Source organism: Rousettus aegyptiacus, unplaced genomic scaffold (genome assembly GCF_014176215.1).
Source record: "Rousettus aegyptiacus isolate mRouAeg1 unplaced genomic scaffold, mRouAeg1.p scaffold_m13_p_2, whole genome shotgun sequence".
Lineage (NCBI taxonomy): Eukaryota > Metazoa > Chordata > Mammalia > Chiroptera > Pteropodidae > Rousettus > Rousettus aegyptiacus.
This window is the reverse complement of record NW_023416295.1, coordinates 79,872,431-79,882,087: the sequence shown is the minus strand read 5'-3', so window position 1 is coordinate 79,882,087 and position 9,657 is coordinate 79,872,431. Positions and strand designations below refer to the sequence as shown.

General features: G+C 33.4%; 1 pseudogene; it reads left to right on the top strand.

The window, feature by feature from the left end:
* Positions 1 to 8,496: 8,496 nt before the first annotated feature.
* Positions 8,497 to 8,615, top strand: LOC118614110 (annotated as a pseudogene).
* The last annotated feature ends 1,042 nt before the right edge of the window (positions 8,616 to 9,657 follow it).

Here is a 9,657-nt window from a genome sequence, read left to right as displayed (position 1 = left end):
AAATCAATGAGAGTATTTGAACAATCCTGTAAATGAACCTTTTCTGCATTTCTTTTTAGCTCTGAATTATAATGCAATCTTGCTAGATCCCAAAGTATAGCGTCTGTTATAGCTGTTCCAACCATTGTTCCCTGAAGATTTACAAGACCATGGCAAGACAATCATTCAAATTAAAGATTGAATAAAAAAGATATCTGAGCCCTCAATACTAAGAGTAAAGGGATCAAAGCCTGAGAAATCACATCGTTGTCGAATATGGAATAAGATACCTATTAATCTCAGTACCTTGAGAAGGAATCTTTATATTCATGGTGGCCTGAAGACTTTATATTCAACAAACAAAATGCAGCAAATCTCATTAGGTGAACAACACTTTCTAAGGTTTTTAAAATTCATTCTTAACGTATCATTGGGAGGAACAATAAAAAGCCCTAAAATGTCCCTGAATATTTGATCTTTTTCAAAAACCAAACAATAAATAAAAGACTCAAAATGAAATATTTTATCTTTTGAGATTATATATATACACAAACATATATATAATGTACATATATATCAATTATGTATATCCATATGAAATATATAATATATATCATGTATATCCATGTGATAGTGATGTTCAGATTAACATTTGTGAGGTGTTTGTGTCTATAATTAACACTTGCATATCTACCCACATGAATATGGTTATGTAAATAATGGTCAGGGGTGAGAATGTTGAATTTTACCTGAGTCTTATGATGCTGTAAACTGTGAAACTGTTAAGAAATTCCACCCACACTTTTGTGTTCCTGAAAATGGCTACTGTGAAAAACCACATTTCCCTCTTATGACTTAGATAAGATTTCTAGATATTCTTCTTAGTTTACCTATAACAAGCCCAAACATAGACCCTCCAAATCCTCATTCTTATCCTAATAAATGATTAGCTGAATTTTTAAAATTAATTGATCAGAATAAAATGCTTTGAGAAAAGGAATAAACAAATGAACAATGGCTAGTCCATACATAAAAACAGAACTTTAACCCACAATACAAGGCAACCTGCTGAGGTAACCAAGCCCTTACCTACAACAACACGGGAAGCTAGCCTGCTCTAAGTCAGAAGTTCAGGAAACCAGAGTACTGTTTCCAGTGACAGCCCAGGAAGCTAAACAATAACTTCTGTAACAATCAGGCCCAACGTGGCCAGGATTTGATGAACTACTGATAGCATTCCTATATTTTGTTTTTCTTTTCAGCTTAGGACCAAGAAGAGAAAGCCAAATATGCACCCATAATTAATCGCATGTGTATCCTACTTCTAGTTAGCCTGCCTTCAGCTTCGCCATGCCAACTGCTTGCACTCAGGTCAAAACTAAAGCCTTCCCTTTTTTCCACTATAAAGCTTTCCCATTCCTCCGCCTGCTTTTGAGCCTCTGCCAAACCCAAGTAATGGTGGCTAACTACCTTGCTATAGCAAATTGTGAATATAGCATTTGTTAACCTCATTTGGTAGGTCTTTATCTATTTCCACAGCTTGTTAACCAAACTTCAGTTAAACTTATTTCTTGCCCCCAGTTCTCTGAACTTTGCTATCCACCACTCTGAGCTAGCATACAACCCCTCCTTAACAACCTCTCCTGAGAATAAACTGTTCTCAAACTAAAACTGTATTGATCTACTGTCCAATCACAACACACCCTTTCATTCCATTTTTCCATATCCATTTCTTTCTAGCATTGTTCACTCCTCTCTGTAAAAGAAAAAAAACAAAAACAAAAAACTGTTTTGGGGGAACTTTTGAGACACTTACATGTCTTATAGTCGGAATGTCCTCTCTATTGCAGTATCTCCCCTTCCCCTACTGCATTGGTCCCTTTCTCCCTCGCAGTAATCCTATTGAATAAAAATCTCTCCTTACCAAGTCTGGATTAGTTTTTTTTCTCCCTTTCTTCTTTCTTTTTCTTCTTCCTTTCTTTCTTTATTTCTTTGCTTTTTTTTTTTTTTGGTGTGGGGGGGGTTGTTTGTCTTTTTTTTCTTTCTAATTGACAGAGGATTTATTTGTAAAGAAATTGCTGATCTACATGTACATATTGCTATGTGTAAAATTTTATTTCATGTGAGAATAAGAAAGATAGCTTCCGTATAGCATGTGGCAGGATGCTGCAAAATGACTGTGCAAACCCATCAATGGTTTGTACAAGCAAAGAATGTGGCTTACAATTCTACTGAAGCATGTATTTGGAAGAACAAGGAAGGCAAGGGTTACAAGGGCAATAGAAACCTGAATTTTGCTGAGCCTGTCTTTGTTTGGTTTTAGGTGACAGGAACCAGAATGATGCACCATCAACATATATGAACAATTGGACTATTTTTTCAAATTAAGATTAATATATAAGATAAGGAGTGATTTTACATATTTAGTCTTATAAGTAAATTCATCTACTCCTATAGAGAGAACAAACACAAGATTCAGGGAGAAAAGCTTTCACTGGATGTAGTTAATCAGCCAAATTCTTAACATTTTTCTTCAAGTACATTGAGTCTACAGAATTGTGTGCTTTTATTAATTTTCATTAGAAAGATGGTGAAAAAAAACTTGACCTATCAGTCAGAGGTGATTGGCTTCTATTTTCTTGATATTCTAAAAAGAAATGTTTTGGGGGGGATAAGAGAAGAGCTGCAAATGTTTAAAACGCTAACAGAAAAACAGTAGAATTCTATTGAGCCTCATTCAATCCTGGTACCATGTCAGTGATGTTCTTAAAAACATAACTCACTTTTGTTACAATTAATGTTTTTTTTTTTAATCTTGCAAATTACAATAATATTACTTAGCATTTATTTATGGCTTACTACTTGCATTTAATTCTTATAAGTGTTCTGCAATATAGATATTATTATCATCGACTGCATTTTACTGATGCAGAAATTGAGTCACAGAAAAAATAAAAATCATGTCTAAGTTCACACAGCTAATAAATGTTAGAGCTGAGACTTAAGCTCATAATGACTTCATAAATATCCCACCCAGTTACTATGCTAACTTGCTTAGGTTATGGTGGTCCCCTGAGTAGAATGGTCACCACCATCTCTTTAACTGATACACCATGAAACATCCAGTCCAAAGTCGGCTTTTTCTATGATGCTCTATTTTACATCCACTATCTTTATTCTGGAAATTCTTAAACTCTGTATATTCACTTAGCACATATCAATATTTTCTTAATCATTAAGTAATTCTTCATAGCAGAGACTTTCTTTTTTAATTTTTTCTTTCATTTTTTAAGTTACATCTGTTCATTGTAAAAAATTTCAAAAAAATTGAAAGTCATAAAAAATGATAATAGTAACTATCTCCCAAACCAAACTTTGTTAACATATGATTGTGCATCCTTCTAGTGTAATAACAACATGTGTGAGTATTTTGTCTATCTGTCAAAAAATCAGTTCTTGAATGTACTTTTAATACATAAAAGAAATTACCCACTACACATTATTTTTTTTGTTTTCTTTTCTAGTTAAGAATATATCCAGACATGTTCTCATGTCTGCAAATAATGATCTACCTTGCTTTCAATAATTGTAATAATTGTAGAGATTTCTACTACAGGTAACATGCTATATTTAGACAGTAACATATTAATGGAAATTTGATTATTTGAAAATTTTTATTATCGAAATATGCTAAAATAAAGGGTTCATATAAATAAGATTGCATTTTTGATAGTAAATCCAGTGGATGAATTCCCAGCTATTATTCAAAGGATACATACGTTTTACTGTAGATACTGACAAATTGCTCTCTAGAACGGTTTAGCAATTTTCATTCTTATCAATGATATAAATGACAGTTTCCCTGTAAATTCTACAGTACCAGATATAAACTACTTTTGACAAATGGATAGGTGATAATGTTATCACTTTTTTATGTTTTTTGGTTTGTTTGCATTTTCTTGAAAATTTATGAGAAAGAAAATATTTTAATAGGCTTATGGAAATACATACACATACATGCAATCTTGCTTGTAGCTGATGTCCCAAAAGAAAATTATCTGCTCTTTTGCAAGATTGTAGGTAGATGTAAGCAAAAGAGGTAATTACACACACACACACACACACACACACACACACACATATGACTGTATCATATAACAAGCATAGTCTCATCGTACAGAGTGAAGAGTTTTTGGAACCTATTCACAAGAACCAAAATAGATGCTTAATCAGGAGGCATCCTTACCATTCTAGGGAAACTTTTCAATATCTGCCCAGAAGAATTTCAGAATTGTTATCAATCATTCTTCAGTTTACCTCCTTGACTCCTTTCCAAATTGGACTGTTATTTGGTTGTCCTGTTCTTGTTTTACTTAAGGTGTGGGGAACAGCTAACTTGTCTTTTTACTTCATAGGTTTCCAAGAGAAGAGACACTGCATATAGTCATGATGTAGAGCATGAGATTCTGAATCATGAGATATTCATGCAATTCTTGAATGACATTGATGTTATGGATGTTTCTTGTTTGGGGTGAGAGATTTGCATATGGCAGGAAAGTTAATTCTTATGAACAAAAAGGAAGACTGATAGATTAGATTGTAGTTTACTAATCTTCATTTCCTTCCTGTAATAGATTAATACATCTATATACTTTGCTATGTGTTTTTGCCATGCTTGCTTGAAGAATACATGAAGTATACATTCTTGTTTTACTGACTTCAAGGTAATCATATGGCTTGTTTTGGTGAGTGGAATATTTTTGGAAGTCATGTAAACAAAGTCTTTAAATATGTTAACTTTGATTTAGCATGAGCTCTTGGGTTTAAGCATTTATCATAATAAGATTATGCCTGGGTAGCTACGAATCCCAGAGTGAAAGACATGAAGCTAACTTGAACCTGAACTACATCCTAGGCAGAACTGTCCCAGCAGACCTCCAGAGCTTTGACCAATAAGTAAATTATTGTTGAGATTATGAGAGTGTTTATTACACAGCATTATTTTGGCAGAACTTTGACTAACATTATTATATAATTAAATATCACATGGACCACATTATTAGCTTTATCTAAAGAAAGGCTCAGAATATTTGAGTAACCTGATCAAAATGATATAATAATGAAGAAACAGTCAGGATATAAACATACATTAGAACATAAAATAGGAAAGTTATTTTTTCCCATTATATATTACAATCTTGCTAAAAATTTTTAAAGTCGGTGAACACAGTAGGATGAGGGCAGTAACAATGACATTAATTCAGGATGTAGATAATGTGTGAGTTAAAGCAGAGTGAATTGAGAAAACAAGGGTTAGGAAGTCAAAGAATGGACTAATATGTAATAAATAATAAGAGAAAATTTAGGATATTTGAATTTTGAAGTACACCAAGAAACTCCTTTTACAGTGCTAATTCAAGTGGGATAAACCATTTAGCAGGTAGGTACTAGGTGATAGATAAAGCATAAATTATTGAGAAAATTTTCTTCTTTTAGAAGATATATAACCATTCACTAAATTTCTTCTAACGAATGTTTAGTGGTTTTATCTTGGGGAAATATATACCTAGAAGAATCAACAGCAAAAGTATTAAGAATTCTACAATTTATCTTGCCCACCAGACAGAATACGTATTTATTTTCAAAGATTTACTGCTTGACTTTTACATGTGAAGTAGAATGCAATTCTTGTTCCAGTAAAAAGTGAGATATTAAATAAAAAATTATAAAAACCAGTGTATATATATTGTAGTGACTGGATTAATTCAACATGATCTTCTTTTCCAATTTATTTATAAAGTAGTACTTATACAAGTAAGTGCAGCAGAATATATAATAATGTCAATATATTAAAAAGTTAGTGGGTGAACACACACACACACACACACACACACACACACACACATACCACTAATAACTGGAACAAATTTCCTTGTATATATTGAATTTTTATTAGTCCTCACTGATGGCATGGATGCTCAGTTTACATAGTTGCATTTTTATCAAACAGCATTAAGGAAGAATAAGCATTTTGCCCTAGCCTCTACAAACAAAAATAATTTGGCTCATACTGCCATAATTGAACTTTCTCTTGCTAAGCACTTAGGAAGTTATATTTAATAAATGTGTACTAGTCAGAGTCCAGTCAGAAATAATACTGAGACATTGAAGACAGAAATTTTACATACAGAATTGTTAACTAAGTTTACATACATAATTGGAGGTTAAAAGAAAATTATAAGATTTGAAGAAGTAGCAAATGAATAACTCAGCTAATACTATGCTAAGAGCTGAGGGAACACGAACAAGGAAGAAACAGACTTAGAATACCTTCCCACCCCGGTCTTAAATTCAGATCCCTTTGGAGAATGTGTGGCTGCCACTAGAACACCAGGCTTCCAGGGATAAAAGAAACTAGCCAAAGTGAGGAAGCCAGAACGTATGTTGGAGTGGCCTGCCACTTGGTAAAATCCACTGGATAATGAGAGTCATAGCTCATCTATGAAGGTCCCCAAAGTTAGCACTAGTAGACCTCCCATATGCTGATTTGCTAGCTATTGCACCCTCAAAAATGGCACACCAGAAGCAAGAAACCATTTCTTATTGCAGTGCCCGTTCAGCTCTTTCTAGTTTCAAAGTCTAGCACTGAGACAGCTACAAAACAAATGTCTACAGGTTACAGCTTCAGTATTGCAAAGGAGAACAAAAAAGGGAATTTTGGAATAGAGGCAATGAATTAGAACTGGCACAGCATGTATCAGGTAGATCAGACATGCACCATGGTATATTTTCCCTCTTCCAGGTGGTTTCCTTTTTTGGAACAGAATTAAATGTATCCTCTTCTGGTTCATTGTCACATTTTGAGCAAGTCAAAACTCCATGGGGGAAAAGAAGGGAAAGAGATAGAGATAGAGAAAGAGAAAGAGAGAGAGAGAGAGAGAGAGATCAAAAATTCTTTCAAAACTTGGCTCAGAGACTGACTCCAGCAATCTGATTTAGTTACTTCTGCCTTATACTAGCTCACATAGAGATGTCTCTCATTATGGTGGAGTGTTAGCCTAATTAATTGAACAACTTTTCATGAAGTTATCAAAAAGACAAAATGACAAAAAATGTCTTATTTAGGTACATATTTCTAGAAATACTGACAACTTGAAATTAATTATGCACATTTCTCTACAAAGAAGTAAGATGAATGAAAAGAGATGGAGTATGTGTCAGCATTCTTCAGTCTGCTTTTATTGAATAAGAAACATTTCATATAATTTAATATTATATTAACTTTCTGTTTGCTTCATTTCCATATGATTAATTCTATGATTCTTCACTAGAACAGTTTCTTCTATATATCATGCCATGAGAATCAATAAAGGTATCTAATTAATGAAGGTAGCAAACACTTTTATAACTTAGATTTTAATTTTTTTTCAAGTTCAGTTCAGCTCAATGAAAGTACTCTTTTTCTTTTTAAATTAATAAACTTTGTTTTTAGAGTAGTTTTAGGTTCACAGCAAAATTGAGCAGAAAGTATGGAGAATTCTCATGTACCCTTGTCCTGACATACACAAAACCTCACCCACTATGGACATCTTACACCACAGTAGTACATTTTTTATGATTAATGAACTTACATTGACATATATATAATTATCTCCTAAAATTTATCTATAATTTACGTTATGTTTTATCCTTGATGTTTTATATTCTATGAGCTTGGGCAAATATATAATGACATCCACCATACAGGGTATTTTTAATGCCTTAAAAATTCTCTGTTCTGTCTAGTTATCCCTTCCCCAACCCCAAACCCTGAAAATCACTGATCCTTTCACTATTTCTGTAGTTTTATCTTTTCAAGAATTTCATATACTTAGTTGGAATCATATAGTACCTTTTTAAGTTGGCTTCTTTCACTTATTAATATGCATTTAAGATTTCTCCATGTTTTGTCATGGTTTGATAGCTCATTCGTTTTTAATGCAGAATAATAGTCCATTGTCCTGATGTACCACAGTTTATTTATCCATTTACTTCCTGAAAAAAATCTTGATTGCTTCCAAGTTTGGGTAATTATGAATAAAGCTGCTATAAACGTCCATGAGAAGGTAATTGTGTGGATAAAAAATTTCAAATCTTTTTGGTAAATACCAGAAAGTGTGTTTGCTGGATTATATGGCAAGAAACCGGTTTTGTAAGCAACTTCTAAACTGCATTCCAAAGCAGCGGTACCATTTTGTATTCCCATCAGCAATTAATGGGAGCTCCCATTGTTCCACATTCTTGCCAGTATTTGGTGTTGTCAGTGTTCTGGATTTTGGCCATTAAAATAGGTGTACAGTGGTATCTGCATTGTTTTCTTACTACTGAGCTTATGAATCAAAGTACTTTTGTATAATTAAATAATTGTTTCTAGTGTTCTGCAAAAGTGTAATTTCCTCTTTATTTCTCTTCCTTTCACAATAGTGCAGATGAAAAGAAAACTAACAAAGGACAGATAAGGATAAAGTGCACAGTAAAATCTATGGCCATGCCACCCTGAACAAGTCCAATTTTGTCTGATCTCAGAGGCTAAGCAGGGTTGGGCCTGGTTAGTACTTGGATGGGAGACCACCTCGGAAAACCAGGTGCTATAGGCATAAAAAATAAAAAATAAGGGAGTGTAAACTGACAAGGTCCTTGCAATCTGTGAGGTCAACCAAGGGTTGCTTTGCCTGAAAAAGAAAATAAAATATAAAAAATGAAAAAAAAAGCATAGTATATTATTAGATCAGTCAACCAAAGCATTTTACAGACTTTTGCAGAGAACATATTAGTAAACACTATAGAGTACTATGATGACTAATAACAATAACACTATTGATAATACTGGCAGATGCTGCTTCTTATTAAGTAATTATCTTGTGCCAGGCACCATACTAGGTGTTTCTTAATTATTAACTCATAGTCTTAATAAGTGAATATTAGTATATATAGTTTTTATAGGTAAAATAATAACTTAGATATTGTTAATTTTCCTGAGGTCATGCATATAGAAAGCAACACATACAATATTTCAGTACAAGTTTGTCTAATCTCAAACAAAGCCAATTTTTTATTGAACTATACTACTTAATCATGTTGAATTCTGTTGTATAGGTTATGCATGTCACAGGAGTAAAAAGAAGAGCTTGCAGCAGCCACATTTGTCTTCTGCCTCTAATCATTCAGGGAACCATTTGAAAGAGACACATTTGAAAGAGGCAAGTAATGCTTAACTCCTAAAATACCTGTTATTGTAAATTTCTTGTACATTAGCTTATCTCTCTCCATGTCCAAACTTCTGCCTCATTATTCAATCTCTGTTTAAGCATTCTACTCAGGCCTTGGGTGTGATGCATACTTTGATAGTCATTGGCATCTGTGGCAGAAGCAACAGTCTTCCAGCAGTAGAATGCAGCTAAACCTGCATTCTACTGCTGAAAGAACAAACCAACACAATGTGGAAGGGGGCAGGTCACTGGATTTAGTAGATTTAGTCTCTCTTCCTTCATTATTAAGTGAATAATGACATAACCACTTACCAGATGAAGACACAGAATTTCCTGGAACTTTGGAAGGCCCCCTACCATATACTCCTCCTACATCACATGCTTTGTATTTTCCACTCAGAGAAAACATCTCAACTTTGATGTTAATTAT